Source organism: Dama dama, chromosome 5 (genome assembly GCF_033118175.1).
Source record: "Dama dama isolate Ldn47 chromosome 5, ASM3311817v1, whole genome shotgun sequence".
Taxonomy (NCBI): domain Eukaryota; kingdom Metazoa; phylum Chordata; class Mammalia; order Artiodactyla; family Cervidae; genus Dama; species Dama dama.
Window position 1 is genome coordinate 35,970,305 of NC_083685.1, and position 27,290 is coordinate 35,997,594.

A 27,290-nucleotide genomic window follows, 5' to 3' on the forward strand; every position below is an offset into this window, starting at 1 on the left:
TACCTTCTTCAGAGGCCAATTTAATTCGGTTATCAAAGCAGCCCAGACACCCCCGGGCAGGATGATCTATATATTGAAACCTCACAGATTCTGGGAGGGCCATTTCTGAAGTCTGGCACAACACTGGATCATTCCTCATTCTGTCCTGTACTCAAAGGGGGACAGACCAGATCCACACAACTCACTGGGGTGAACTTGGAACCAGAAAGGATGCTCTGCCTCTGAATGCACTCACTCTGACCACGGTGCTGCATACATCCCTGCTTCCAAAACATCCCACAGACCACCATGGCTGACACAGAACTTCCTGCAGTAAGTGTTGATACACTGCTTGGGTGTATTTTCCCCCATCTTCATAAATATTTCATTCTGTTTTGCCTATGTAAAAATCTGAACATGTTGATCTGGAAACTGGAAAAAATATATTTTTTTTCATCTGAGATTACCTCAATTCAAAAGTAATCTATTATTTATCTTTTTAAATTCATTCCCTTTTAAAAATTAAAACTACTTATCTTTACAGAATTGGAACCATTTTAGTTACATTTAAAATGGTTAAAAACAAAATCAAGTTGGATATATTCCAGTCTTATTTCTTTAGATGTCATTACAAACATCAGACTAATTTGACCTCTTTCTGTGTGCATATATGTTTTAAATTTCTTGTTACTTTTCCTTTCCCAATTAAGTTTTCAAAATCTCTTTTGCTATGCATTTTATTTTAGATGTTGATTTATTTTGTTGCATCGTCTTTGGGCTTTCAATTTTTCTTCAACACGAAGGTAAAATCTAAGAATGGAATAATTCTGTTTCTTTCATAATGTACTACAGTAGGGACCGATCACATTTCTACAGCCCCTCAAATGGAAATGAAGTGAAATGATACACTCACAATTTACTTTGGTTCTCTCTGAAGCATGTCTTCATTCATCAAATATTTACCACAGGTCTATTATATAGCACAGTTGAATGTGGTGGGTCCTCGGTACTGATAAATTAGAAATAAATATTACTCTAAAAATATATAAACATACTTCAGTGATACAGTGAAATGACTTAAGTCAATTTTCATGCCTCAGATCAACAGAGTCAGGAGACCTGGGTTCTGCCACTATGTTCCTGGACTTAAGCCTACTCTGAAAGAGTTGTCTTCTGTACAGATTCTGAAATTCCCATATTTTGCATAAATAAATGTTTCCTATTTCTATTATCAATATTATCAACCTCACATTCTCTTTAATAATGAGCTATATAAAAGTGATCAAACACCTCAAGATAATTGCTAAACCAAGAATACCAATACTTAGCTATAGTGTACATGTTTTATTTTATATACTTCTTATAATAAAACACTTTTACTGTGATTGGCAGCAAAATGCTCTGTCATCAAAGCTGTCAATTCTCCCTCAGACTTTTCTCTCAAATTCAGGCTATTCTTACCATCCACCTGTCACTACCCAAGTGTAAGTCCTCGTCATTTCTCCCTTGGATCAAACATTAAACATCACTTCTGCATTGACCCTCAATTTACCCCTTCAGTAAGTTGTTCTGTTTTCTATTTTCATAGAACTACAGTAAGTTATCTTCAATAATACTGTCTAACATATATTCTGTTATCTGTTTATATTTAAATCATAAATATATATGATAATTATGATATCTTTTTACAAATTATATATAGAGAGATATATATACACACACATATATACATATATACTTACATATATATTCAGTACTTAGCATCTTCCTAAGTTAAGTTGCTCAGTCGTGTCCGACTCTTTGCAACCCCATGGACTGTAGCCCACCAGGCTCCTCCGTCCATGGGATTCTCCAGGCAAGAATACTGGAGTGGGTTGCCATTTCCTTCTCTAGGGGATCTTCCCGACCCAGGGATTGAACCCAGGTCTCCAGCATAGCAGGCAGAAGCTTCAAGCTCTGAGCCACCAGGGAAGCCCAGTATCTTCCTAGGGCATAGTAAAACTCAATCAGTGTTCAATTAATAAAATGCATATAAATACTCTAAGAAATGAAGTATATATCTTTATTAAGTTATAACTGACAGAGCGGTTTCTCATTATCTATGAGAAAGCGTAATGCATGATTACTTCAAAATTTGGCATTGAAATGTTTAATTTAAGCAGATCATTCTATTAGGATTAATCTACTATATAATTATACGGTATGAGAAAAAAATAAATCCATGTAAATATCTGCAAAGGCTCATTAAAAGTCATTAAAATGGTAGAAAAATTATTCTGATAGCCATAGTAACAAATACTTCCTGAATTTAAAGTTTAAAATAATTTGAAGATATTTAAAATGTATTGGTAAAAATGTATTATTTTTATTAGTATTATATTATTTTTATTAATAGGTTTAAATTATACAGACCTGTATGGAAAAAGAATCTAAAAAAGAGCAGATATATGTATAACTGATTCACTTTGCTGTATGCCTGAAACTAACACAGCATTGTAAATCAACTATACTTCAATAAAAATTGTTTAAAAAAATAGAGGATTTAGATACAAATTCTCCCTTTCAATATCTATGACCATTTTAAAACTTTTAAGATGGTCAATAGGTCTCAAGTGCCTTTAAAGCATATTTAAATGATCCTTCAAACAGAAAAAAAGTATGTCTTTCTTTTTAAATAACAGATTTCCCCAAAGTGGAACAAAATTTTTTTCACTACTGCTTTGTTTTTATGTAAGCATCAATAGTCACTTAGCTTATGCCACTTGTGATCACAAAATTTCATTGTTTTTTAAAATCAATTTTTAATGCAGAATAATTGACCACTATATTATATTAGTTTCAGGTGTACAACATATTGATTCCGCATTTTCTTATATTACCAGGAAAAATCTAGTCACTGTCTGTCACCATACAAATCGATTACAGTATTATTTATTATATTCTGTATTATGTACATCTTTGTGACTTATTTATTTTGTTTTATATTTGCAGGTTTGTACTGATTAATCTTCTTCACCTCTTTGCCCAACTTCCCATCGTCTCCCCTCTGGCATAGCCTTTTTTTTTTCCATCTGTATCTATGAGAGGATTTTGTTTGTTTGTTTTCTTATAGTCATACATATGTTTTAATTTAAAGTAAAATAATATGACCCCATGGACTATACTGTCCATCGGATTCTCCAGGCCAGAATACCGGAGTGGGTAGCCTTTCCTTTCTCCAGGAGATCTTCCCAACCCAGGGATCAAACCCAGGTCTCTTGTATTGCAGGCAGATTCGTTACCAGCTGAGCCACCAGGGAAACCCAAAATAATATGGTATTTGTCTTCCTCTGCCTGACCTATTTCCCTTAGCATGATACACTTTAGTTTCACTCATGTTGTCACAAATTGCAAGATTTCATTATTTTTAGTGGATGAATAACTTTCGGTTTTGTATCTATACACATATCACATGATCATATTTTCTTTATCAATGGACATTTAGGTTGCTTCCATATCTTGACTACTGAGAATAATGCTGCAATAAACATTGATGTGCTTGTAACTTTGTGAATTAGTGTTTTTGTTTGCTTGAGTAAGTTCCATTATTAATTTCTTGAAGAACCTCCCTACTGCTTTCCGTATTGAATCCACCAATTTATACTACCATCAATAGTGAGCAAGGGTTCTCTTTTCTCCTCATCCTGGCTTTGTTCAATCGCTAAGTCAACTCTGACTCTTCTCAACCACATGAACTGCAGCACGCCAAGCTTCTTTGTCCTTCACTATCTCCTGGAGTTTGTTCAAACTCATGTGCATTGAGTCAGTGATGCTATCTAACTATCTCATTCACTGCTGCTCCCTTCTCCTCCTGCCCTCAATCTTACCCAGCATCAGGGTCTTTTCCAATGAGTAGGCTCTTCACATCAGGAGGCCAAATTATTAGAGCTTCAGTATCAGTCCTTCCAATGAATATTTATGGTTGATTTCTTTTAGGATTGACTGGTTTGATCTCCTTGCTGTCCAAGGGACTCTCAAGAGTGTCCAGCACCACAATTCAAAACCATTAATTCTTTGGTGCTCAGCCTTCCTTAGGGTCCAACTTACCTTTTTGGGCAATGTCCATTTGGACACGCCTGAGTTATATCATTGTGGTTTTGAGTTGCATTTCCCTGATAATTAGTGATGATGAGTGTCTTTTCATGTGTCTCTTGCTACCTTTAGGTCTTTTTAAAAAATGTCTATTTTGGGTCTCTGTCAATTTTTTTATCAGATTGTTTTATTATTTTTGAGTAGTTTAAATTCTTTATATATTTTGGATATCAATGCCTATGGACATATCATTTGCACATATTCTCTCTCACTCAGTAGACAACTTTTTATTTTCTTCATAGTTTTCTCTTCTGTGTGAAAGCTGTTTAGTTTGGGGTAGTCTCATTTATTTTTGCTTTTGTTTCCCTTTTCTGAGGAAACAGATTCAAAAATATATTGCTAAGACTAATGTCAAAGATTATACCACCTATGTTTTCTTATAGGAATTCTATAGTTTCAAGTCCTACATTTAAGTCTTTAATCTTTCTTAAATTTACTTTGGTATATGGTATAAGAAATTGGGTTAGTTTTATTATCTTGAATATTAACTGTCCAGTTTTCCTGAAACCACTTATTGAAGAGATGTATTTTTTCCACTATATATTCTTGCCTTAAATAACAGATTAATTAATTATATACACATTGGGAAAAAAACTGAAATTAAAATAAAATACCCTAGAGAGAATCAACAGCATATTCAACTGACAGAAGAAAGGATCTGCAATTTGGGAAAGAGAATAGTGGAAATCAGTGAACTGGAACAGCAAAAAGAAAAAAAGAAATTTTAAACATGAGGATAGTTCAAATTACCTCTGAGACAACATCAAATATATTAGCATTCACATTATATGGGTTCCAGAAGGAGAAGAAAAATCAACAAATATTAATCACTGTGAAAACATTTTTATATGATTTATGAATTAGTTTTGTGTCAGAAATTAATATTTATTTGACTTTCAGTTCAGTTCAGTTCGGTCGCTCAGTCATGTCCGACTCTTTGCAACCCCATGAATCGCAGCACACCAGGTCCACCTGTCCATCACCAGCTCCTGAAGTCTACCCAAACCCATGTTCATCAAGTCAGTGATGCCATCCGGCCATCTCATCCTCTGTCGTCCCCTTCTCCTCCTGCCCCCAATCCTTCCCAGCTACATATACATATGTATAGGTATAGAGATAGAGATAGCTATCTGAATATGTCTAAAGCCAGCAGTACTGTTTTCTTTACGATTTGGGGTTTATGTCATTTCTTTTTTCTTTTTTTACATGCATTATAAACACATTCAGTAAGTATTTAACAAACTCAATGAGTAAAATTATGATTAACTATATTTTGATCAATAAATAAAGTAAATATTCATTGAAAGCTATGCTATATGCTATAAGGATGACCTCCAATTTTTCTTCCAGTGTAGAAGTTGGATAAAATAAGAAATACACTGATGAAAAAGCAAATCAATTTTTATAAGAATTCAAATGAGGAGGAGATTATATATAATTGGGGAGAGAGAGAGAGGCTCAGAATGAGGAGGGCAGGAAAAGTCTTATGGAGATAAATAAGATTTCTTATAATAGACAAAGAGAAAGAGATCATGTTAAGTGTGCATGAAAAAGTGGAAGTGTGAAAGTCATAGTCGCTCAGTCATGTCCTACGCTTTACCACCACATGGACTGTAGCCCACCAGGCTCCTCTGTCCACGAAATTATCCAAGCAAGAATACTGGAGTGGGTTGCCATTCCCTTCTCCAGGGAATCTTTCTGACCCAGGGATCAAACTAGTGTCTTCTGTCTGAGCCACTAGGGAAGCCCTAAGCATATATAACAGGATTAAAAAGAGCATGGAGTACAAATGCCATTTTCAAGTGCCTAAACTAATGGGGTTAATCCATGTAGTAGTCAAAGACATGAATATGAAAATATTAGTAATACCAATGTTTTCATTAAGGGTGGATATGTGAAAATAATACATCTAGTTACCTAATCAAAGGTACTTCAAAAAGAACAGATCTCTAGTTTTTTCCATTGCTCTAACAATGAATAAGAGATCCAGATTGTACTTAGTTTGACAATGAAGTCTACATTTGGAATTTCTATCAATATCTCTGTTTCTGAAACTATGTATTCTCAAGATAATTTGCATCCAGGAGCCTCTAGGGTCAATGGCATCATGTCACATTTTACCCATCATTTCTTACCCTATACCTTTCCTTTTAAAAATTTATACTAGATGTATTGTTAAAGGTGTTGCTCCTTCTAGTTTTAGGAGAGAAAAGAGATCCACTTAGTGAAGATCAGTGGAGTGAAAGTAGTGTAGTTGGAGGGATGGTCACATCATCTTAGTTCCTTTCCCACATTTGCCTTTGAAACACTGGATACGAAGAGGAAATGTGGGAAAGAAAGTCTAATAATAAACAATAATTTTTGAAGCTTTGATAGTTCATCATGTGCCATCATACTTCCCACCCTTATTTCAAAAGGATAAGGAAGAACCCTCTAGTAGATGCAACTGTTGAACTGAAGATGGGTGTTTTTGTAAGTAGTGTGTTTTCTGTCTCTGAAAGTGTGTAAATAGAGGCCCAATAACCACATGGTCAAGATGATATGGGAAGAATTCAGTCCAGCTTTATGCATATGAACTGGCCAATTGCAGAGGGCCCAACGCTCAGAAGGACCCTAGCATTAGTTCAACACTCTGCAGGCACTGTCCTGAAATTCTTAATTTTTTGGACAAGAAATCCTATATTTTCACTTAGTACTGAAGTCTCCAAATTATGTAGACACCGCCGAGTATCAGGCCAATAATATGAATAATATATTCTTAAAGACTGCTTTGACACTAAATTCCTTTGATTCAATAGGCTTACTTGAGCAATCCTGAATGAGAAATAATCTTTGAATAATAATGTTGAATGAAATCTGATGAAGATATGAGAATTAGTAGCAAGACATAGGCAAAAATTAAATCAATCTGTGTTTACCCAATCAATTATGATGAACTAAATAGAAGAACAGCCCAAAATCGGATAGTCCTAAATTCTTTCACTAGAATTAGAGAAATAAAACAGGACAGTTGTGGAGAAAAATGGGCAGAGTATCTAATTATTGCTGTGACATCTGTACTAATTGAAACAGCCAAATAGACAATTAATGATGTTAATAGTAATGGCAATGGAAGGACGTGATGGCCTGGGCAAAGCAAGCAATTATTTGTACAAATACCAGAGGTAAATAGCTATTAGCTGTGTTCATGGACCTCTTGAAACCATTAATTGTAGCAGATATTATTTTTTTATCTTATCAAAATTGGATTATTTTTCATCTTATAGCTGCACGAAATCCTTTAAAATTCTCATTAAAATGTAATAATATATAATAAAGTTTCTTAAACACTCAATAAAAGTTACAGTTTTCATGTGCTTTCATCACATATCTTCAAAGCAAAATCTAAAGACTTCTCTGGAAACACTAACATTAATATTGTCTGATCTTCCTTCTTAGATGTCTCAAATAATTTTCACTGTGGGTATGAGGCATTTATTTCCTTCTAAAGTCCCCATATGTATGTAATACAGTGAAATCTGGAAATCCCATATGGCTCAATGCAATTTTCTCATAGAAAACTCCTGCTAATAACATTTTCTCTTGTGTCCCTGATAAGATGCAAAGCTCCTTTATCATCAGAGGTTGAAAAAAAATGAAAAGGAAGGGAGCAAAGCCATTTAACTAAGGAGAATTCTACACAACAGCTCAGTGTTTGGTTTCAAATTTAACCTAGCTTAAATAAAGTTGCAGGTCACATTTATAACTCAAATAAAAATAGTATCTACATTTGTGTGAGATGTTAATCATCTTACTAAAAATAAGATTAGAAAAGGTGACATTAAGGAATTGTTAATGTTGTAAATCCACTTATATCAATAACTATAAAATTAGCAACAGTTTATTTTATAGTTTTCCAGAGAAATAGAGGCAACAGGATGTATGTGTGTGTATTATTGCATGTGTGTAATACACTTAATACATATTTTACATTTAATATACATTTTATTATATATTGTACATACTTATATATGTCATGCATAGTACATGATATTAATTTTATATATATATTATATATATATATATATATTTTCCATTTCTTACTAAGAGAGAAAGAGAGAGATTTTTAAGGAATCAGACCATGTAATAATGAAGACTTGATATATCCAAAATTTGCACTACAGGGCAATAGGCTAGAGATCAAAAAAAAAATGGCAGAGTTCAGAGACTGTGTGTCTGGCAGAATTCCTTTCATCTGTGAGAAGGTCAGTATTAAAGTTTTCAACATATAGGAGGAGTACTAACCTCATATGAGGACTGCTTTACTCAAGTCCGTCAAGTTAAATGCTAATCCCCTCCAAAAAATGCCTTCACAGAAACATCCAGAATAATGTTTGACCAACACTCTGGGCACCATTCCCCAGGAAAATTGACACGTGAAATTAACCATAATGCTTCCTTTAAAGAGTTTATGTGTACTAGCAGACAAATTTTTAATGAAATAGTCAAAATAAGCTACAAATATGAAAGACAGTATATATAATATATGTAATACAGCAGTAGTTACATTTATGTATAATTTATATCTTAGGGAACTGTAAGTAGAAAAGATAAGTTAATTTATTAATTCAAAAAAGCTTTTATATTGAAAAAAATGCCACACTGCTTTTTAAATATCTTTCCTTGTATTTCCTCTGAAGGAAAATCTAAGATTATTCAGATCTTGCCTCCTGGTACTTGAAGAGATTTGATTCTCTATCTTTTGTATAAATGGGCTCACCCTATATAGAAATCAAGGGAAAACAAACAAGCACCTAATTACAGGATAAAATGAAAAATGATGTATCACACCTAATAGGTCACAGCTTCATACATATTACAATAAAGAGCATTCAATGATACAGATGCCTCATCCCTCGTGGCTCAGACAGTAAAGAAACCACCTGCAGTACAGAAGATCCAGGTTCCATCCCTGGGTCGGGAAGATCCCCTGGAGATGGAAATGGCAACCCACTCCAGCATTCTTGCTGGACAAGTCCATGAACAGAGAAGCTTGGAAGGCTGCAGCTCCGTCCACGGGGTCACAAAGAGTCAGACATGACTGTGTGGCTAACACACACACACAATTATATATATATATATATATATATATATATATATATATATATATAGTTGAAAAATAAAATACAATAAAGTGAATGTCCAGTTGATTTAATGAAATACTGTCAACTCTAATGTCAAGAAATATTTGTTATGTTAGATAATCCAGGGAAAGCACCGAGGACTCTGACAACACTGAGAGTCCTCTGGCTTATAGATGAGATCTGATTCTTAGTTCTCAAATGATAAATGAACATAGAATGTCTCAAGAAATTCAAATCTTCAAAGAGACATGGAAACACTGTCCCCAGACATCTCTACTTTACTGGTAAAGATATAGAAAGGGATGAATTAAATTTTGCATCAAATAGTAATTCATTTGAGATTATATACATATATATATATATGCATATATATGCATGCACGCTCAGTCACTTCAGTAGCGTCCAACTCTTTGCAATGCTATGGACTGTAGCCCACCAGACTCCTCTGTCAATGGGACTCTCCCAGCAAGAATACTGGAGTGGGTTGCCATTTCCTCCTCCAGGGAATGTTCCCAACCCAGGGATCGAACCTGAGTCTCTTACATCTCTGGCATTGGCTGTTAGTGCCAACATATGATGGCAAGTTCGATCCCTGGGAACACCTGGGATACACACACACACACATATATATGCACACACCTGGGAAGTATATATATATATATATATATATATATATACACACACACACATATACATACATACATACATATGTACACATATACATACACACACACACTTCATGTAGGAAAATTACTTGACTATAATAAAAAAATAAAAATTCAGAGAATTTTTTACTGGTGTGAAGCATAGGTGATTTGACTAAAATTTTTTAAAGCCCATGCCAAGTGTATCTGAAAACATTAAAGTCCCTAATTTGAAAAATTTGTGTCTCTGAGAATAGAGTTAGGTCTTCTGATAGGGATTAAGATAAAAATGTTCTCTTATTGGAAAAATAATCTTTGAACAAATAATACAACAGTAGCTTTACTAACTCTAAGGAAGTACTTCTAGATTTATCTTTATTTACATTTCATCCAGCATAAATTGTGTCTAATCATTCCCCTCTTTCATCTGACAAGATGTGTTCCAGGTCAGAATGTTCACTCGCATAAGCCAATTAGTTCTAGATTTTTGCTGAAGCTTGGATTTGCTCAAAGCATATCATATGAAAAGCAAAGCCTGAAGCATGGAGAATTACACAAGAAAATGCTCAAATATTCAGAGTCAGAGATGTATGCTACTGGAATGTGCTTTCTGGGCTCTGTTTTACTCTGTTTAACTAGCTGTAAACTAGTGGTTTACTTCACCACTCTGGGATACTGTTTCCACTTCCTTATGAAATCAAGGCTTTGATATGAATCATCTTTAATCTACAAAGCTCTTTAATCTATAAAACTAGGAATGAAAAATTGTAAAATCCAAGAGATTCTAAATACATTTTGATTCTAGGAAAGTAGTGTGTCATGAAATTAAAATCATTCATGCTTACCCTGGAAATTTATCCCCCAACAGATCTGTGTCAAAATAAAAGATTTATAAATATATGCACACCATTGTACTTTCACCAAAAGCATTGTAATGCTTTTGCACTTGTGAGACAGAGATGAGATGATTGAACACTTTGTCATCCTTTATAGTCTTTTTGCATTAAAACCAAAATTATCAAAAATAGCCTATGTATAGATTAGACATTTGATATGAAACTGCAAAGTATAATTGGACAGACAAATTCTATTATGTGACATACTTTTTGAATTTCTCTTTAGACATAAAACCTAGTACTTCTGTTTACATAAAGCAAGCCCTGAAGTTTCTCAGTCAAAGGTAAAATAACAAATCAAAATCGCCTGGTTTATTCTGAAGGGCCTTTACTTCAATCTGAACAACCATCCTGCTGCTGCTTTTATAAATAGAGAATTCAGTGTTTTTTCCTCTCCTTTTTAAACTGGAGGATTTTAACCATCGAGTGGGCGTCTTTGAAAATGACATGCTTATATACTCTCTATATTCCATGTATGTGTCAGGTTGGAATAGGTTTGGTTTCTACTGCTGTTATCTATGAGGTGGAGCCTGAAGAATGAGAAAAGAGGTAGAGAATAGAAGGCGATTTATTGTGAATTTGATGCTGACTAGTTCAGTGATCTGGAAGGCAGCAGGAACGAGCATCACTGAGTTACTGATCCATAATATATTTATTGCCACACCTTCATGCTTCTTACACTCAAACCAAAGGGTGAAGATGGTGACAATGCTCTAAATTAGAAGACATATTAAAGGAAAGAAATGCTAAGTTGGGATTTTGAATTATTGAAGAACTGTGTACACTTAGTATATCATAATAAAAAAAAATCTAAAGAAATCTTGGCTACTATTGCATGAATTATTATAATTTTAGCTAGTTTTCTAATCTATGAGCAATGGTTATGCAAAATTATGCCTACATATTATTTACAAACCAAGGAAATTGATCCCTTCATTTATTAATTTATTCATAATTTACATAAATTTAATTCATAGATTTTTAACTGTAATGCTTGATGAATTTTGACAATGCATATACCCACATAAACAACATCCAAATTAACAACAACAACAAAAAAGACACCATCATTGTGATCTCACGTTCTCATATCCCTTTCCAGTTAATGATCCCCCTCACCCAGGAATCCAAGGTTCTAATTTATACTGGGTTGTGCTCGGTCGCTCAGTTGTGGCCAACTCTTTGCCCTGCCTTGGACTGTAGCCCACCAGACTCCTCTGTCTATGAGCTCTTCTAGGCAAGAATACTGAAGTGGGTTGCCATTTCCTTCTCCAGGGGCTCTTCCCAACCCAAGGATCAAACCTGAGTTTCCTGTGTCTCCTGCATTGCAGGCAGATTCTTTACCACTCTGCCACCCGGGAAGCCAAAGAGAGATGTAAGTCACCCTCCCTATGGCTGTCCACCAACTCCTGTCACAGAGGGAGAGGGGCTGACTGGCCAAGGCAGAACAGAGCAGGCAGCTACAGTGTCTGTGTCTACAAGAAATTCAATTTTACCTGCTACATCAAAGGTGACCCAAGGTTCCACTGGGCTAGTGAGAATGGATCAAATGGGATTGATAGCCAGGCAGGTACTCAGGCCCCATCAGTGGTTGTGTGGGAACAACTTATTCACAAAGAAATGGGGCTTATTAACTTTTTATTGACCTTACTATGAATACAAATGCAGACATTGTGGTGGATGCATTATGTTTTCCATGATCTTCTTCAAGGAGCAGTGAATTTCATTCTAGAAAATAACTAAATTGTAATGGGTAAACTTGAACTTCTGGATGTTGTTTAATGGACCTACTTCATTTGTGTCATTAATTTCAGAGTGAACTCCTTAGTTTCTGACTCTCTGAACATGGCCCTTTTGGGTGTTTTTAGACAGGCTGGGACCTAAGACTTGAGACCCTTTGCTGCAGTGCTCACAGCTGAACAAAGATCTCCTAGAACAACACAATACAAAGGGACTAAAAATGTGTGCAAGTGAAGTTGGGGCAAACCATGGACAACAAGATACAAAAAGATCAACAACCCAACTGCCACTTCAGAAGAACCAAGAGCATAAGGCAGGAGGGTGGGAGCAAAAACAAGGTGTTATGCATGTCCCCTGTGCTCAACACCACCAAAGGGATGGACAGACCACCTAAGTCACCCCTCCTGCCTGTCCCCTGGACCCACCCCTTTCCTTGCCCCATATGAGGAACCAGCTTGTCCCCGCTTGGGGACAAGATAAGGACTCTGTTACTTGTTTTCATTCCCCTGATGCAGTGGGAGACCCACTAAAGTCTTGCCTGAAGTTCCTGAATGTCAGGCCTCTGATCAATTTCTATTGATTATAGAAGGCCAAGAACCCTGATTGGTAACACTTTGAAGACAGAATCCATCTTCTGTACCAATGTCTTTGATGTGAGTAGGTTTCAGATTATAACAGGGTCTCCTTTGCATTGTGCAACAGCTAAAAGATGGACCCTTTCCTTTAAGCTTTCCATCTGTGGTTCCTCCGATACTCCTTGAAGTCTCCCACTGCTTAACTCACACTTGAAATGAGTTTGTACGTAGCTGTTTGGTTACTGTCCTGTTTCTCTTTCTTTTTTTTTATACCTCTCTAAAACTCCATGTACAGTCTCTGTCCCAAAGGTCTTCTGACTCCACTTCCAGTGTGGCTGAAGCTTTCGACTTGAACTCTATTCACGATGGACACTTGCATAATTACTACAGTGTGCACAATTTCAACAGAGTGTGGACCCCTTAACCCCAGCTTCTTAATGCTCTTGTTCACCCTCCATTGTCTTCAAATAGTTCTGGTTAGGATTTTGTACATAGTTTGTAATTATTTAATTTATAAAAAGTAATCTGCTCTGTCAGAATTGGTTTGTACTCTGCCCTCCACGCAGTTATCCTAAATCCCTAGCAATATCAATGCCTGTATAGACATATATATACTGTGGCCTTAACGTTTCTTTCCCTCCCACTCCAAACTAATATGTCAAAAACCTAAAACCCAGGATGATAATATTGGGATGTGGTGGGCCTTTGGATGATGCTTAGACCATGAGGGTGCGGCCCTCATGAATGGAATTATTGACTTAGAAAAGTACGTCCAGAGAGATCCCTAACTCCATCCACCACTTGAGGACACAGTGATCAGGCATCAGCTATGAACTATTGGAGCCTTGATGTTAACTTCCTAGCCTCCAGAACTATGAAAAACAAATCTCTGCTATTTATAAGTAAAAAAATAAAATAAAACAAATAAGTAAAAACAAAAACTAATCTGCTCTCTCATACCTTGAAAGATTGGTTGCATAAAAGTACTGTGCCACCTTACTTTAGTTTTGTTTTCCAATTTGTGCTTTAATTAGTTTTGTTCTGGTAGATATAATTTTTGGTTTCCTTTGTTCACTAGGTCAATCTATTGTACATAATTTTTGTTGGGCTGTTTTGATTTTGCTTATGGGTATATATGCATATGTGTATATTCAGTCACACTTTCTATTGTTGTTATAAACCTCTGCCTCTACATTGGGCTTTTGCAGTTCTGTGAAGTTTTCTCTTTTTTCTCTCTTCTTCCATTTTTTTCTTTTTTATAATTTTAATTTTTTTAAACCTATTATATTTTTTCTACATTTATTCCTTTGTTTGCCTTTCGTACTGTTCTTTTGTCCTTGCAGTTAATCTTTAACGTATATAAATCTTCATCTACCTCTATTTAACTTTGCATATCTATTCTTTCATTCTTTTCTTTCCTCTCAACATATGTGTTAGTTTTGTTTTCATTGCTTTATTCCCTTTTTGGCATCTTGCTTAAGTTTTCTTTTCCAGTTTGTGCTTAAGTTAGTTTTGTTCTTAACTGGTAAATATAACTTTTTATTTCTTTTGTTCACTAGGTCAATCTACTATACTTTATTTTTGTTGGACTGTTTTAACTTTGCTCATGGATGTATATGTATATATGTATATTCCATTATTTAAATTAGTATTTGCCTGATTTTTTAACTGCCTTTTGTCTGGGGTTCATCTTTGGTTTCTTTTTTTTTTTTTTAATATTTGTTTTAATCTCACTTAATGCCATAACAAACCACTTGTGGGATCTTCGTTCCTGACCAGAGATCAAACCCTGAGACTTTGGAATGGGAGCACTGACTCAAAGATCCTAGACTACCAGAGAACTAACCCTAGGGAGTATCATATAGTGAGAACTCACACGAAGGAAACCACTTGAATGCCAGACCTGGCATCACCCAACCACCAGTACCACCCCATGCAGGACACCTCATCTAAACAACAAACAAACAAAAATACAAACCCAATCATCAGCAGACAGGGGTACCACCTCACTCAGCCTTGCCCATCAGAGGAAAAACAAACAAAAGCTCAGCACAAATCTCACCCTATATGAAGCTCACACAAACCCCTGGACCAACCTTAGGAGGGCAGAAACCAAAAGGAAAAAACAATTCAACCTTCTTCAAGGAAAGAATTCACCTTTCCTTGAAGCTGGGAAAAGGAGACCTCAAACACAATAACATAAGACAAAAGAAAAAGAAAGAAAGAAAAGGCAGAGAAATATTGCACAAATGAAGGAACAAACTAGAAACACAGATGCCCAAATAAATGAAGAGGAAATAGGAAAATTACCTGAAAAAGAATTCAGAATAATGATAATAAGCATGATCAAAAATCTTGAAAACAAAATGGAAAAAATGCAAGAATCAACTAGCAAAGACCTAGAAGAATTTAAAAAATAAGCATACAGAGACAAACAACACAATTACTAAAATTAAAAACACTCTAAAAGGAATCAATAGCAAAATATCTGAAGCAGAAGAATGAATCAGTGAGCTGGAAGATAAAATGGTGGAAATAACTTCTGAAGAGCAGAATAAAGTAAAAAGAATGAAAAGAGCTGAGGACAGTCTCAGAGACCTCTGGGACCATATCAAATGACCCAATATTTGAATTATAGTGGTCCCAGAAGAAAAAGAAAGGGTATGAGAAAGTTTTTGAAGAGATTATAGCTGAAAATTTCCCCAACATGGAAAAGGAAATAGCCAATCAAGTCCAAGAGGCACAGAGTCCCATACAGGATAAACCCAAGGAGAAACATGCAAAGACACATACTAATCAAACTAACAAAGACTAAACACAAAGAAAGAATATTTAAAGCAACAAGGGAGAAGTGACAAATAACATACAAGGAAAACTCCATCTGCTTAACAGCTGATCTTTCAGCAGAAACTCTGCAGGCCAGAAGGGAATGGCAGGATATATCTAAAGTACTGAAAGGGGAAGATCTACAGCCAAGATTACTGTACTCAGCAAGGATCTCATTCAAAATTGATGGAGAAATAAAAAGCTTCTCAGATAAGCAAAAGTTAAGAGAATTCAGTCATCAAACCAGCTTTAAAACAAATGTTAAACAGATTTGTATAGTCAAGAAATACAACAGAAGAAAAAAGATCTACAAAATCAACCCAAACAATTAGAAAATGGCAATAGGAATATATATATCAATAATTACTTTAAATGTAAATGGATTAAATGCTCCAACAAAAAGGCACAGACTGACTGAATGGATACAAAAATCAAGATCCATATATATGCTGTCTACAAGAAACCCACTTCAGACCTCAAGACTCATATAGACTGAAAAATGAGAAGATGGAAAAATATATTCCATGCAAATAGGAAGCAAAAGAAAGCTGGAGTAACAATCCTCATATCAGACAAAATAGACCTTAAAGAAGATTACAAGAGATAAGGAAGGACACTACATAATGATCAAGGGATCAATCCAAGAGGAAGACACAACAATTGTAAATATCTATGCACTCAACATAGGAGCACCTCAATATATAAGACAAACACTAACAGACATAAAAGGAGAAGTTGACAGTAACACAATAATAGTAGGAGACTTTAACACCCCACTCACACCAGTGGACAGATCATCAAAACAGAAAATTAATAAGGAAACACAAGTCTTAAATGATACATTAGATAAGATGGATCTCATTGATATCTTCAGGACATTCCATCCAAATGCAGAGGAATACACCTTCTTTTCAAGTGCACATGGAACATTCTCCAGGATAGACCATATCTTGGGTCACAAATCAAGCCTCAGTAAATTTAAGAAAATTGAAATCATATCAAGCACCTTCTCTGACCATAACACTATGAAACTAGATATCAATTACAAGAAAAAAAAAAAACTGTGAGAAACACAAGTACATGGAGATTAAATAATACGTTTCTAAATAACCAACAGGTTACTGAAGAAATCAAAAGGGAAATCAAAAAAATTCTAGAAACAAATGACAATGAGAACACAACTCAAAACCTATGGGATGCAGCAAAAGCAGTTCTAAGAGGGAACTTTATAGCAATACAATCCTACCTCAAGAAACAAGAAAAACATCAAATAGACAACCTAATTTTACACCTAAAGCAACTGGAAAAAAAGAAGAAAAACACCCCAAGTTAGTAGAAGGAAAGAAATCATAAACATTCGAGAAGAAATAAATGAAAAAGAAATGAAAGAAACAATAGTAAAGAATAATAAAACTAAAAGCTGTTTCTTTGAGAAGATAAAATTGACAAAACTTTGGTCAGATTCATCAAGAAAAAAACAGAGAAGAATCAAAATTAGAAATGAAAAAAAAAAAGAGGTTACAACAGACAATGCAGAAATGCAAAGGATTATAAGAGACTATTATGAACAACTATATGGCAATAAAATAGATAACCTGGAAGAAATGGACAGATTCTTAGAAAAGTTCAATCTTCTAAAACCGAACCAGGAAGAAATAAAAATTATGAACAACCGAATTACAAGCACTGAAATGAAACTGTGATTAAAAATCTCCCAAAAAACAAAAGCCCAGGACCAGATGGTTTCACAGGAGAATTCTATCAAACATTTAGAGAAGAGCTAATGCCTATCCTTCTAAAATGCTTTCAAAAAATTGCAGAAGAAGGAACACTTCCAACTTCTTTCTATGATACCACCATCACCCTGATACCAAAACCAGACAAAGGCAGCACAAAAAAAGAAAACTACAGGCCAATTTCACTGATGAACATAGATGCAAAAATCCTCAACAAAACTTTAGCAAACAGAATTCAGCAAACATCAAAAAGCTCATACACCGTAATCAAGTTGGGTTTATTCCAGGGATGCAAGGATTCTTCAATATACTGAAATCAATCAATGTGATACATCATATTAACAAATTGAAAGATACAAACCATATAATTATCTCAATAGATGCAGAAAAAGTCTTTGACAAAATTCAGCACCTATGTATGATTAAAAACTCTTCAAAAAATGGGCATAGAAGGAACCTACCTCAACATAGTAAAGACCATATATGATAAGCCTATAGCAAACATTATTCTCAATGATGAAAAACTGAAAGCATTCCCCCGAAGATCAGGAACAGGACAAGGATGTCCACTTTCACCACTATTATTCAACATAGTTCTGGAAGTCCTAACTACAGCAATCAGAGAAGAAAAAGAAATAAAAGGAATCCAGATTGGAAAAGAAGAAGTAAAGCTCTCACTGTTTGCAGATGACATGATACTGTACATAGAAAGCCCTAAAGATAGTATCAGAAAATTACTAGAGCTAATCGGTGAATTTAACAAAGTTGCAGGATACAAAATCAATACACAGAAATCACTTGCATTTCTATACACTGACAATGAAAAAACAGAAAGAGCACCTAAGGAATCAATCCCATTCACCATTGCAACAAAAAGAATTCAATACTTTGGCCACCTCATACAAAGAGCTGACTCATTTGAAAGAGACCCTGATGCCGGGAAAGATTGAAGGCAGGAAGAGAAGGGGATGACAGAGGATGAGATGGTTGGATGGCATCACCGACTCAGTGGACATGGGTTTGGGTGGACTCTGGGAGTTGGTGATGGACAGGGAGGCCTGATGTGCTGCAGTTCACGGGGTCACAAAGAGTCGGGCATGACTGAGCGACTGAACTGACTGAACTGAAGGAGATGAAAGAACAGTACACAGAAAATTATAAGACACTAATGAAAGAAATCAAAGATAACATAAACATTTGGAGAGATATTCCATGTTCCTGGGTAGGAAGAATCAATATTGTGAAAATGACTATACTACCTAATGCAACCTACAGATTCAATGCAATCCCTATCAAATTACCAATAGCATTTTTCACACAACTAGAACAAAAAATTTCACAATTCATATGGAAACACAAAAGACCCCAAATAGCCAAAGCAGTCTTGAGAAAGAAGACTGGAGCTGGAGGAATCAAGCTTCCTGACTTCAGGTTGTACTACAAAGCTACAGTCATCACGACAGCATGGTACTAGCACAAAAACAGAAATATAGACCAATGGAACAAGATAGAAAGCCCAGAAATAAACCCATCACATACAGGTACCTTATTTTTGACAAAGGAGGCAAGAATATACAATGGGGCAAAGACAGCCTCTTCGGTAAATGGTGCTGTGAAAACTGGACAGCTACATGTGGAAGAATAAAATTAGAATATTTCCTAACACCATACACAAATATAAACTCAAAATGGATTAAAGACCTAAATGTAAGATCAGAAACTATAAAACTCTTAGAGGAAAACATAGGCAGAACACTAGATGACATAAATCAAATCAAGATCCTCTATGACCCACCTCCTAGAGTAATGGAAATAAAAGCAAAAGTAAACAAGTGGGACCTGATTAAATTTAAGAGCTTTTGCACAGCAAAGGAAACTATAAGCAAGATGAAAAGAAAACACTCAGAATGGGAGGAAATAATAGCAAATGAAACAACTGACAAAGGATTAATTTTCCAAACATACAAGCAGCTCATATAATTCAATACCAGAAAAACAAACAACCCAATCAAAAAGTGGGGGAAAGACCTAAACAGACATTTCTCCAAAGGAGACATACAAGTGGCTAACAAATACGTGAAAAGATGCTCAACATCACTCATTATTAGAGATATGCAAATCAAAAGTACAATGAGATATCACTTCACGCCAGTTAGAGTGGCCCTCATCAAAAAGTCTACAAACAATAAAAGTTGGAAAGGGTGTGGAGAAAAGGGAACACTCTTGCACTGTTGGTGGGAATGTAAATTGATACAGCCACTATGGAAGACGGTATGGAGATTCCTTAAAAAACTAGGAATAAAACTACCATATGACCCAGCAATCCCACTCCTAGGCATATACCCTGAGGAAACCAAAATTGAAAGAGACACATGTATCCCATTGTTCATTGCAGCACTATTTACAATAGCTAGAAAATGGGAGCGCCCTATATATCCATCAACAGATGAATGGATAAAGAAGTTGTGGTGTATATATACATAATGGAATATTACTCAGCCATAAAAAGGAACACATTTGAGTGAGTTATAATGAGGTGGATGAAACTAGAGCTTATTATACAGAGTGAAGTGAGACAGAAAGGAAAAGATAAATACCATATTCTAACACAAATATACAGAATCTAGAAAAATGGTACTGAAGAATTTATTTACAGGGCATCAGTGGAGAAACAGACATAGAGAATAGACTTATAGACATGGGGAGAGGGGAGGAAAGGGTGAGCTATATGGAGAGAGTCACATGGAAACTTATATTACCGTATGTAAAATAGATAGCCATTGGGAATTTGCTGTATGGCTCAGGAAACTCAAATGGGGCTCTGTATCAACCTATAGGGATGGAATGGAGAGGGAGATGGGTGGGAGTTTCAAAAGGGAGGGGATAGACCTATGACATCAGTATACCTATGACTGATTCATGTTGAGGTTTGACAGAAAACAACAAAATTCTGTAAAGCAATTATCCTTCAATAAAAAATAACTAAATTTAAAAAAAAAAAGTACTGTGCCAGCATTTGTTATACCGAAGTTCCTACTATATGAATTACATATATATATACATATGTAAAATGTTAAAATGCAAAATGTTTCTAAAAGAAAAATAGATTTATGACAGAAAATACAAGAAGTAAATAATTCAAGTTGCATTTCAGAAGTACCTCTTTGGGACTTTTTTAGAATAAAGATTTGACAGACTATAGGGGGTGTAGAGTTGGAGAAGGCAATGGCACCGCCCTCCAGTACTCTTGCCTAGAAAATCCCATGGACCGAGGAGCCTGGTAGGCTGCAGTCCATGGGGTCGCTAGGAGTCGGACACGACTGAACAACTTCACTTTCACTTTTCACTTTCATGCATTGGAGAAGGAAATGGCAACCCACTCCAGTGTTCTTGCCTGGAGAATCCCAGGGATGGGGGAGCCTGGTGGGCTGCCGTCTATGGGGTCGCACAGGGTCGGACAAGACTGAAGCGACTTAGCAGCAGCAGCAGCAGCAGGAAGTGTAGAGTGGTTTTTGAAGATAGAAGAGATTGCACAAGAGAAAAGAGTTTTTTTCACACAGGAAACTGAAAGTAGGCCACAGCGACTGAGAGTGCAAAAGATAAATGAGAGAAGATACACAGAGACATACCATATACCACAGGGACATACGTAGGGTCTTGTACAAATGCTTGTAAAATCTATATTTGTATGCCTAAGAGAATGGGAGGCAATCAACATTTTTTCATCAAGGTAGTGCCATGACTGACTAAAGTATGGAGTCATATACTGTAGTTAAAATATGGAAGTTGATTTGACTATGTCAAGTTCAATTGATAAATTGTGAGAACCTGGTAGGAATAATAAAGAAGTTAGAAGAATCAAGATGTGTTTTATGGAAGAACAGTGGAAAATTTGAAAACACTGTCTAATTTTTAAAATGCTATTTCATATTTCATTATTGAAAATCAGTAATAGTTGATAACAAATTTGAGGAAAATATTTTCTAGCAATTATTACATTTTTCTGACCTTCACAAATTTATTTTGTTAAAATATATATGACACATTATTTCCTAAAAACTTATAAAAATAATCTTCAAGGTCATCTAGTCCAGTGACCACAACTTAAAAAAGATAAAAAGATAGATCTGGCTCATTACTTTTTAGTGCTGGTCTTAGTTGCTCAGTTGTGTCCAACTCTTTACACTCCCATGGACTGCAGTCACCAGGCTCCTCTGCCCATGGGGATTCTCCACACAAGAATACTGGAGTGAGTGGCCATGCCCTCTTCCAGGAGATCTTTCTGACTCAGGGATCAAACCCAGGTCTCCCACATTGCAGGCAGATTCTTTACCACCTAAGCCACCCTATTGAAATCTGGAAAATTATAGCACCTGAATATTCTGACTATTAATGAAATAAAATCTGCCTCTTAATTTTTATTTAAAGCAACTTAATTAATTATTAAGATGAGCAATGTTCACTTGAACTTTCTTAAATGTCAAATCTTGGGCACATGTTTAAAAATGTTTGGTCTTCTTTGATGTTGTTAATGTGACAACCTAGAATGATATTGTAAAATCATTTCCTGTCCTCATTTAGTTTTCTTCAATTTTGACATTTTTACTGATAAAAGTTTATAAAAATCCATCAATGACTCATCTACTTCTTATAAATTTAAATATTAGATTATCTACAAGTGATCTACAATTATTTATATCCCACCTCTGAAGCAACTTAATGGGGGATAGTAAAAATCGCTGGACAGCTCTGTGTTTCTTTTAGTCTGTTATATTGAAATACCAGCATTTCTGGTGTTCTCTTTCAGTTTATTTTTTATTATTTCAATTTTAATCCAGATGTTTTCCATCAGTCTTCCTTTCTTGTTCTTTAGTTGTTGTGTTCAACTCTTTGACAAACACATGGACTGGAGCTCACCAGACTCCTCTGTCCATGGGATTTCCCAGGCAGGAATACTGAAGTGGGCTGCCATTTCCTTCTCCAGGGGATCTTCCCACCCAGAGACTGAACTGGCAGGCAGATTCTTTACCACTGAGCCGCCAGGGATAATAGATACACTCTGGACATAGCATATCACCTTATTCAGCATGTTTATTCATTGCTAATTACAACCTGTTCTTCAGAGGTATGTTCCATTCTTTTGCCATATTCTGTCAGTATGTTTGCCTTAGGGTATATTTAAACCCACCAGCTGGTCAATACCAAAATCAGATTATGTTCTTTGCATCCAAAGATACAGAAGATCTATACAGTCAGTGGAAAAAAAAAAGACCTGGAGCTGACTGTGGTTCAGATCGTGAACTCCTTATTACAAAATTTGTGTGTTTGTGTGATTATACAGAAGAGGTGACAAATAGATTCAAGGGATTAGATCTGGTAGACAGAATGCCTGATGGAGGTTTGCAACATTTGTACAGGAGGCAGTGACCAAAATCAACCCAAAGAAAAAGAAATGCAAGAGGGCAAACTGGTTGTCTGAGGGGGTTTTACAAATAGTTGAGGAAAGAAGAGAAGTGAGAGGCAAGAGACAAGGGGAAAGATATACCCAGCTGCATGCAGAGTTTCAGAAAAGAGCAAAGAGAGATAAGAAGGCCTTCTGAAATGAACAATGCTAAGAAATAGAGGGGAAAATTGAATGGGAAAGATAAGAGATCAAGAAAATTGGATATATCAAGGGAATATTTCACACAATAATGGGCATGATGAAGGATAGAAACAGTAAGGACCTAACAAACACAGAATAGATTAGAAGAGGTGGCAAGTATGCACAGAAGAACTATACAAGAAAGGTCTTAATACCCAAATAACCACAATCATGTGATCACTCACCTAGAGCAGGACATCCTAGAGTGTGAAATCAAATGGGCCTTAGGAAGGGTTACTATGAACAAAGCTAGTGTAGGTGACAGAATTCTAGCAGAGGTAACTAAAATCCAAAGAGATGATGCTGTTTAAAGTCCTGCACTCAATATGTCAGCAAATTTGGAAAACTTAGCTGTGGCCACAAGAGTGGAAAAGGTCAGTTTTCATCCCAATTCCAAATAATGGCAATGCCAAAGAATGTTTATACTACCATACAATTGCACCCATTTCACCTGGTAGCAAGTTCTTGCTCAAAATCCTTCAAGCTATATTTCAACAGTACATGAACTGAGAACTTCCAGATGTACAAGCTGGGTTTTGAAGAGGCAGAGGAACTAGAGATCAAGTTGTCTACATTCACCGGATCACAGAGACAGCAAGGGAATTCAGGAAAAAATGTTTATTTCTGATTCATTCGCTACACTAATGTCTTTGATTGTGTGATTCACAACAAACCATGGAAAATTCTTAAAGAGATGGGAATGCTAGATACCTCATCTTTCTCCTGAGAAAATTGTATGTGAGTCAGGAAGCAACAGTCAGAACCAGTTCAAGTTCAATCTTGAATGTTCGTTGCAAGGACTGATGCTGAAGCTAAAGCTCCAATACTTTGGCCACTTGATGCAAAGAGCCAATTCAGTGGAAAAGGCCTCTATGATGGAAAAAGGTTAAAGGCAGAAGAAGAGGACAGCAGAGGATGAGATGATTAAGTAGCATCACTGTTGAATCAATGAACATGAATTTGAGCAAACTCCAGGAGACAGAGGAGGACAGAGGAACATGGCATGCTGCAGTCCGTGGGGTTGCAAAGAACCAGACACAGCTTAAATACTGAACAGCAACAACAGCAAAGACTTAAATGATGTTCATCATTAAATGATGAACAGAAAGTCATGATGTAAACTTTTAGATTGTTTCACTGAGGATTTGCTATCCCTGTTCAGATATAATCTGGAGTTTCCTTTGTCACTGTTAAACTGTGGCAGATGATCTCTGTCCCCTCCACCAATACATATATATTTTTAAAGGTCTCCTCTATCTGACTAGAGTGATGCTAATTCTGAAGTAACAACCACGCTTTGGTGTCATCACAATACTTGAAGAGCTTTTAAGGCAGTACTATGAGCCTTCTAAAAAAAAATCCATTTTTCCTTTTTCCTTATGACAAGAAACTTGATATTTATAGAGCAGAAAAACAACCAGCTAAAATGTTTGGTTTTTCAAGGTCCTAGAAAGCTAGCTACTTAACATTTTAGGACAATCATTTCTGCTGTTATTTGACTGAAAATCTTCTATCCTAAACTAACACTCTTCTGTTGTTAGGGAACAATAAGCTCCGTCATTGTTTCCTCACTGATCATGATTGCCCAAGTAGTATGTGACCATGATGTGCAGTCCTGTGCTGGGAAGGGTTTCGTTGAGACCTTAAGACAGGCCAGCTGGCTGACTTCCGTCTGTACATTCTGATCTTTCTCATTTGCCCTCTTCCTGGCCACCTGCCTGGAGAACAGATGGATTGACCAGAAGAGGAGCAGCCAGATTACAACTGTGAGGGGAAACAATCATATGCTAAAAATGGCAGAGAAGGATGGATATGTCATTTCTGAAGTAATTTCTTTCATAGTTACTATTTCACTAGGAGAATAAACCCTCATGTAGGTAAATGAATTAACTTGTGTATTTGTTACAATGCAGCCAAAAGCGTTGACCAACTTGCTCACTATTCTCCACATAGCCTGGCAGATGATAAACAAAGTTTTAAGTCCATCAAATTAGCAATATATCTTAAGGTCCAGGGGTTAATTAGGTATCTGCCTGTCAATACAGGGGGACACCAGTTCAATTCCCAGTCCAGGAAGCAATCAAGCCTATGAGCTGAAACTACTGAGCCTGCCCTCTAGAGCCAATGAGCTGCAACTACAGAACCCACAGGCTGTGACTACTGAAGCCTGGATGCCTAGAGCCTGTGCTCCACAACGAGAGAAGCCACTGCAATGAGAAGCCTGAGCACCACCACGAGGTGGAGATCCTATCACTGCAACTAGGGAAAGCCCGTGCAGCCCTGAAGACCCAGCACAGCCAAAAATAGATAAATACATATTTTTAAAGCATTAGAAATAATCATATATCTTAATATTGCTCGGATTAAAAATAAATAATATCCTGGACTCTTCAGCCCTCCATCTTCCCACTCCATTTTTCATTTATCACTGCTTGCAGCAAGGAAAGTTGAATCACAGCAGGTAGTTTCAGTATAAAACAAAGTTCTAGATTCTGTAAGAAACACAAACTATATTTAATACATATTAAAGAATTCCAATGCTTCCCTGAGATCAGGCTTCCCTGATAGCTCAGTTGGTAATGAATCCACCTCCAATGCTGGAGACCCTGGCTCTATTCCTGGGTCAGGAAGTTCCCCTGGAGAAGGGATAGGCTACCCACTCCAGTATTCTTGGGCTTCCCTTGTGGCTCAGCTGGTAAAGAGTCCATCTGCAATGTGGGAGACCTGGGTTCGATCCCTGGGTTGGGAAGATCCCCTGGAGAAGGGAAAAGCTACCCACTCCAGTATCCTGGCCTGGAGAATTCCATGGACTGTATAGTCCGTGGGATCACAAAGAGTCAGACACGACTGACAGACTTTCACTTTCACTTTCATGGAATTTAAAGATATCAACTTTAGACAAAATGTTTAGGTAGAAAACACCATTGATGACCATTTTATGCACAGAAATGAAAACTGGACTGTGATAGTGCATATTTTGCTTGGTTGGTGCATATTCTTAGGCAAGCTGTTTAAAGTTTCTATCGTTCTGTATCCTCATCTGTAAAATGGTAATAATATTTATATTACCGTAACTTCATCATTAAAGCTCAGTAAGTAGTTTATGTCAATTTTTAATATGTTTTCAGACATAGGTATTATTAAACACAGAATATTTGCTAGAGAGCCCAAGCTTTGTCCTGGGAGCAGAGGATTAATTTAATTTTTGTACAATTAATCTTCTTTGCAGGCTGATGAGTCTCCAAGGTGGGAGTTTTTTTTCTATAGATGATATTAAAATCTATCTTTATTGAGTGTGCTACTATGAAAAAGAGGTAAGCAAAATATGGGGTATATTTTACCTAACTCTAGAGCTATGCAGAGAAGGGAAATCACGAAGGAGAAAGATAGAGGCTATAGAGAGAAGATTACTTGCTTGAAACTGTAGTATGCTGCATGCTTCCTAAGTTGATTAATGTTTTGCATCCATGCTTGATAGCTTCTAGAGTCTGTAAGGCCCAGAAAATACACTTCTCTTAAACTCTTACAGGTAGGGTTCTTAATGTGTATGTACTTAATTGCTCAGCATGTCTGACTCTTTGGGACCCCATGGACTGTAGTCGACCAGTCTCCTTTACCATGGGGATTCTCCAGGCAAAAATAATACTGGAGTGGGTTGCCATGCCCTCCTCCAGGAGATCTTCCCCAGGGATTGAACCCAGGTCTCCCACATTGCAGGCAGATTCTTTTCTAAGCCACCAGAGAACCCCAAAAATATTGGAGTGGGTAGCCTATCCCTTCTCCAGGAGCTTCCCGACCCAGGGATTGAACTGGGATCTCCTGCATTGCAGGTGGATTCTTTACCAACTGAACTACCAAGGAAGCCCTTGATGTGTATTAAGAACTGCTCTTTGCATGCACTTACTTGAGATGTAAAATGTAGAAATAAAAACAGAATTCTTTTTTCATTTATTTTTGGGTACTTTTTTTTTTTTTGCAATACTGTATGGATATGGG